General features: G+C 28.4%; 1 protein-coding gene across 2 annotated transcripts in view; it reads left to right on the top strand.

Moving 5' to 3' along the window:
* The window catches only part of LOC129989305 (nephrin-like), an 827768-nt gene that overhangs the window by 641761 nt on the left and 178718 nt on the right, over positions 1-7289 (top strand). The gene's annotated exons all lie outside the window — the stretch shown is intronic.

Below are 7289 nucleotides of genomic sequence, written 5' to 3'. Positions count from 1 at the left end.
ATTAAAAATAAAAACATTATTAAAATAGAATGGTAGTAGAGGATAATGCACAATTTTTTTAACTTTTCGGCTTTTTTCATGCAAATTTTAAGTTAATTATAATTTCGAAAGAACAACTGCAGGATATATCATATCAAGGATTACAGAAGTATTTAAAGTAAATTGCAGAAGAAATAACTGAAAGAATTATAATAATAATGTAAAATAATAAAATATATCATAAAGAATTCTTTGCAGATTATAGCACTATAGTCTGTTTTAAAGCAAAAAATTATCATAACTTCTTTATTTTTTTAAACCAGTGTTAATATCTTTTATTCAAATATTAATTTAATATAAATAATAAATTTAATATGAATAAATAATAATAATAAGTAATATAATAAGTAACTTCATGTTAATTCATAATGTAACTTTATTCATTGATAATATATTTTAAAAACTTATTTTACAATATAATTTAAATTTGGTTCTTCAAAATTTCTTAGTAAGAGGTAGATTTCTATATTTATGTTAGCACACAATTTTTGTGTTATAGATTCTTGTTGCTTATGCAATTTGTTCCTACCAAGGAAATTCTAAAATATTGTTCCGGTATCTTCGTGATATTTTTATAAGATATTTAGGATATCGAACAACATTGTGGACATATCGTTTAACATATGTAGTTCATAGTAAAGTATAGTTTTTTACATGCAACAAATTCTATCTCATTTCATCCTAGCACAAATATTCTAAAATATCGTTGTCATATCTTTATAATATTATACGGCATTTAGAATAATGAGCAACGCTGTATACATATCGTTCAAGATCTTGTTCTAATAACGGTAAATATATTTAAAGTTATGTTTTCATTTAAAAAAAAAAAAAAATTCATTTATTTATTTATTTGTTTTAAGGGTTAGAAAAATGTTGTTTTAAAGGATTAAAAATCCATTACTTGAAGTAATGTCGAAATATCAATCTATTAGTACAAAATGCCGAATAATAGTATTTCAATTTTAATGACGTAGCGATCAGGTATTAAGGGTGGTATGGATGCTCCAGATACCAGTCTTAGGAATTGAACACGAAGACAAAACGATATTGTGTGTACGATATTTTTTAAAATTAAATACGACAAATGAGTGAAAAAATAAGTATACTCTAATTACTATCGATCTTGGCTAAATCACTGATGATGATTGAGAACGAAAAAATCATATCATATTTTAGCCATTTAGCCTCACTACGCCACTGTGCAATATCATCATAATCAGAATAACCGATCAATATTAAGAGATATTGCACAATATCTTTTATGATTAGGATTATTCCGAAAGAGGCGACTTCTTTCTTTATTTATATTCAAGAGCTGGGCGTCTTATGGTTCGTGGTGAATCTTATTATAAACAACTGCTATAAGTAATTTCATTTTTCTCAGAATTATTTGAAACATGTGTTGAAATAAATTAAAACAAAAAAATTTGTTTTCTTCCTATTTTGAAATTAATTTAGGATGCAGTAGATCTTCTAGCACCAGAATCAAAAATTTGTGTACGTCATAGAGTTTTTATTAAAAATTATATCTAAAAATTTAACTTCCTTCAAAATGTTTTCTTAATCTAAATCTAAATTCTAAAATCACAAAATATTAGTGATGATTCTTAAAATACCAGTATTGTTAATTAGTGAATTAATCATTATTCATGTTAGAAATCTTTACATTTGCTTTTGAAATAATTATATTAAAAGAAAATGAGAAGTATTGACTTCTTTATATTTTTTAACCCAGATAGCACAGCCTTTCACACAATATTGTACTATATTATATTGAACAATATTAAATAGTATTGCGACTTTGATCAGAGTCGTACAATATTTGTGTGATACTAGGGGGTGACAGAGTGTGAATGCGGGAATACGTCAATGGTTTTCATTCAATCGATTAAATAATTTCACTGAAATTGCAGATTTTTAAGTGTTTACACATTATCTTTTCTGAGTGTAATATCACGGTGGATTAAAATTTAATAATTCGCACACGTTCGAATTCAAAATTTCTTCCCATTATTATACGAAATTTCGGTTCGTTGCTAGGAACAAATACGAAACAGTTGCAAATTCTGATTTATAATGAAACATTTTTTTAAAATATGTATGATAATCTTGCTTCAAAATCGGGCGGACTTCTAATGATAGTATAATTGTTTTTACTGAAGTTTTTTTAGATCTGTTGTTAAAATATTCAAGTTGAAATTTATATAGCTGTTTATTTGACCTTCACTTTGTTTAATTTTATATTTTATTTCGATATCTACTCAGTCAATGGTGTCTTTTAAAATATTCCAATTAATCCAAAATAATCCAAAAAATGTAAAGAAACCTTGAAAATCGTAGAATAAATATAGTAAGGTAACAAATTCAGAATAATAAGCACACTCTTTAATAATCAAATATATTCTTCGTGTATAAAGAAGTAGTAATCATCTCCTTTTAAGATGATAGAAAAAATAATTGTTAATGACTAATCTTCAAAACAAAAGGTGAGATAACAAAGTAAATATATTAATTTTAATTCCATCCAAATTTGTAAAATATAATGATAATTATTAAATGCATTTTTACAATGTTTCCAAAAAAAATTGCAATCAGCAAAGAAAATATTTAGCTTATTTGATATCCATCTGACGGTGAAGACTGGAAAAACCCAAAACTGGTCGGATCAGATTGCAGATGGCCTTAAGTTAATGATCAAAATAATTAGAACAGTTGGTATTACTCGACTTAATCGTTTCTCCCGTTACTTGATACCAAACCTCAGAACTAGGCAAGTTATTTATTTGATGCCATGAATGAAAGGAAGATGTCTCTTTAAAAAAAAAAAGAAAAAGAAAGGAACACGGTAAAGTAATTCTTTATTCTATGAGCTGCTCAGAGAAAGATTACTTTTAACTTTCTCGTTTAAGTAGCACAGATAGAGAAAATATAGCAACCGTAAAAAAAGAAAATGATCTTGTGACTTTGATGAGTCAATGTTTGAATTAACTCGAAAAAATATATATATACTTACTATCATGTCAGCTTATCTATTGTTTGTTTCATTATCCCGAGACTAGCACTTTTCAGCGTTTGCATTTAGCTAGGGTGGGGCAAGCAGAAAGATGAGCGGTTATTACACCTCTGAGTTCCTCGAATAACCTAAATGTAAAAATATCCTCTTTATCCTTCCTCTCGCCCCTTTTTTGACGAAATAAGCTCTCCCTGATGCATGAACAAAAGCGCTAAGGGTTTTAGAATCCGAGAACGAACAGTGTTTATGTGTATAAGAGGACAATAAATCAAAGCCACATAGGATATAATGAATGAAATTCACCATACGGTAACTGCTTCCAAATAATAGTTCTGTGTATATTAGTCAGTTGAAAAAGTTGTTTCTTCTAACAAAAAGTTTTTGCTATTTACTTTCTCGTATACGAAGTATATAAAGAGAAAATATTGTAATTTCCAAATCATTCGAACACGAAATTTTGGCAAATCTTCGCGTTTCAGACCCCCTTGAATGCGAAAAACACATTTTTGGTATTATGTCCATGTTTGTAAATAAAATAACTCAAAAACGCTTTGTGCTTTATAGACTTTCACCAAATTTGTAGATTTCAGTCAAATTTTGAACGAAATCCAGTCAGAGAAAGCCTGTCTACCCGCCTATCCGAATATAAGTTAGCGCGGTAACTCCAAATACAAAAGGAAGGTAAAATATGATACACAAATTTAACAACTATAGCGTAGATATGTGTTAAATTTAGAATCAAATTGGTCACAGGTTTGTCTGTCTGTCGGCCTGTACTTTCATTTGTAAACACGATAACTGGTTTTTCGGTTTGTGCTTTTAGAATTACAATTGTAGTTTTCGGTCAAAGTTTAGTTTTTAGTCTGCCGGGGGAAAAATTACCAGAATATACATTCGATTTTCTGGTATTTATATGTCAATCGCATCCCAATGATTAATTTCCAAAAATCGTACTCTAATAGGGTCTTTCATAATTATTGTTAGTCAATGACATACAGTTAATAATACACAAGTACATTTATTAGATAGACATTATCTCAAATATTTCGAGAACATCACTGGTACTGTTTTCATTGTAATTCGAAAATACAGAGTCGGATTCTCAAATTATTAAATTAGACAACTGCTTTGGAACTTTGTAAATCTGAGGGCCCTGAATTCGCAAGTTATTTATTTATTTGCTGTACTTTCTAAATAATTTTGTTTTCATTTTATTTAAAAAGGCAGTGTGTTAGAATTTAATCACTTTGAATTTTATAACATTCTTCACAGGATTCCTTTTTTTAAAACAATCTCCTAAGTGATGAATAAGAATATTTAACTTGTGTTAAAATATTTATACATTTTTTTTCGTATTTAAAATTATTTAAAAAAATCCTTTTTATTCACGGTACAGCGAAATTAGTTGACTTGCGGTTGAGCCACAGCATAACATGACAAAAAAAGGTTATATTTGTGGCTTAAAAACAGTTTATATTGACATTAAATTAAAGTTAATAAAAGTATCATTTTGAAAACTAAGGAGAAAAGAGCCTCGAAATATGCATTCTATAAAGATCGTTAAAATGCTTTATCCGACTTTGAATATATTAACTACAATTCTAAATATTTTGTCAACATTCACATAGTCGTTCACTCCGAATGAGAATATTTTAACACGTTGACTGCACGCTGAATGTCTTACAATGTAATTTATATAGACGGCCGGTCGCCGATGACCCCTACGGCAGTCAAGGTGTTAAGCATGTTCATTTGAATAAATGAACAGAGGCATTGATACTTAGAGAAGAAATCTCTATTACAGTTTTACTCATATAACTAACTTGTTGTAATTATTGCGTACTACTTGTTGTAGTTATTCTTTAAATGCGCATTACTATTTCGTTCAAAACATTCGTTTGTGCGCTTGTTTTGGTGTGTATGGTTATAAAAACGCAAAGAAGAAATCAAGGGACCCAGAGAAAAATACCACAAAAATCATAGTAATATCTTAGACTATGTGACTATAAGTAATAACTATGTGTAATTATAACTATTTTTTTAACTATAAGATGATGTAAAAATTAATTTATTCCTGTAATATATTTGATTATAGATGAAAAATTCAAAATTATGAAATAAAATAAATATTAATGACAAGCTGTAAACTGAAGAAATAAATTGTAAAGATAAATAGAATTTTAGAAGAATTTCGTTGTTATCAGCGGAATTAAAGAGATGCATTACAATACTTCTTAATTTTTTTACTATACGTAATAAATGATATTTTTATATGGAAATTAATCTAAAAGTTGAGAGGAAAGCATCCCAACTTTTTATTTTATTTTAGTAAATTAATAAAGTAACTACACTTAATTTAACTGCATTTTTACTAAGCGTAAAAGCTCAAAATGTCCAACAGTATTTTTACATCTTCACGATATTGTACGGTGTTCTTTCTGCACATCGAAACTCGGTAGAATATTTTATAATAGGAAATTACAAGAAATAAATTAAAATTAAAATTTTTACCAGTATGATTTTTATTTTCAATAAGCATATATTTTTGATGCTTTTTAAGATATCGCCAAAATTAATCTATTATCCATGTAGCAAAAATTCTATTTAACTATATTGTACAATAGTGGGAAAGATTGTTTAATACTTTTATGCTGTTTGTTTGAGAAAGTAATTCAAACAAAAATAAACTGCTTCACCTAATTTTCGCATTGTTAAGTATTTCTTGAATCCCTGCTTTTAAAAGAAAAATTCGTCAAATTCCTAATCCTGGGAATGTTTACAAGTAATGCATAAATCACTTTCCCTTTCGATAAAATCCTCTTTAAACTTTGAAAGGAAAAAAATTTTAAATTTCTCCTGTCCAGATAAGACTTTCTTTTATACTAGAATTTTGTTTCATTGTGCGCGAAAAGTAAGTTCTTACAACAGATTCTGTACCTTTCTCTGAGAATTTTCTTGTTAGACTACTGAGCGCTTCTGGACAGCACTAAATCCTGTCATTGGATTGGTTGTTGGACAGGGAAGAAAAGTGACATCAATCCTTGCTGCCTGCCACTTTGTTGCAGAAAATCTTTTACGCAATAGGGAAAAAGAAATACGCGAGGGAAAAAAAACACAATTGCTGTCAAGAATAAGTAAAAGATTAATGCGTAGGGATTTTGAACTCTTGATTAAGTGTGAGCTAAAATTTGGACTGGCTTTATTTTCTTTCTTTCTTTATCTATTTATGAACATAAAAATTTTATCTTTCGTATGTTTTTATTTATTTATTTATGTAAAAGAAGTATATGCATTTAGAAAGTGGGTTTTTTTCCTTATCAAAACAGAATTCATGGTGAGTATTTGGTGAATCTTCACTTTCAAACATTTAAGTTTCTCCAAAACATATTTTTGGAATTGTCTGTCTATGAAGATTCTCGCTCAAAAATAAGGCGAGCTAGACAAATGAAAGAAGTATAGGCGCATCCATTACAAGTCTTGAGGGGAGAGGGTCATGGGGACTAAAATAATAAAATGTTTATATAACTTTTTAATACTGCATATAAAGGAGTAATAGAAGCTAAAAAATCTTACTCTCTTCCCATAATCCATTTACCGTTGCTAAATCTCTAGAACTGAAATAACGTTTGAAACTGAAAATCGAATTGAATCCAACAACAGAACAGGGGTGGGGTGGGGGTGCTTTCTCGTCAGCGTTTTCGTATATATCCGTTAACCGACATTGTGATTTGCAATTATCTTCATCATGATGATGAAAAAAATTAGAAATGTATTATTTTAGAAGTTTTTGGTTTAAAGATACTATTAAAAATTTATAATATTATTTAATATAGTTAATCTCATTGTAAGGAAGAGAGATTGGCCGAAATTCTCAATGAATCCCAGATCAATGATGACCAACTCGACCATCATTTGATAAAGTGGCGACAAATTATTAATGTGTCGAAAATATGAAGATTCTGGAAAATACATGAACTATGACGATATGTATTAGGATTCGAAATACATGTACACTTTTTAAAAATTCGATACCCTATCACGGAAATTGTATATAAGTATGAAAAAAAGTTAGTCAATCGAAAGAATTATTGCTTTGGATGTTGATAGTGGACCGATCTCTTTAACTACACTCTGAACTCTATTGTACTGTTTGTTATTTAATAACGATTTCTTGTTTAAATATGTATTTCTTTTGCATGCTTTTGCTAAGTTTTGTAACCTGTGTTTTGAGTTT

Source organism: Argiope bruennichi, chromosome 10, assembly GCF_947563725.1.
Source record: "Argiope bruennichi chromosome 10, qqArgBrue1.1, whole genome shotgun sequence".
Lineage (NCBI taxonomy): Eukaryota > Metazoa > Arthropoda > Arachnida > Araneae > Araneidae > Argiope > Argiope bruennichi.
Note: the sequence above shows the minus strand (reverse complement) of the source record. Positions and strands in the feature narration are given on the sequence as shown.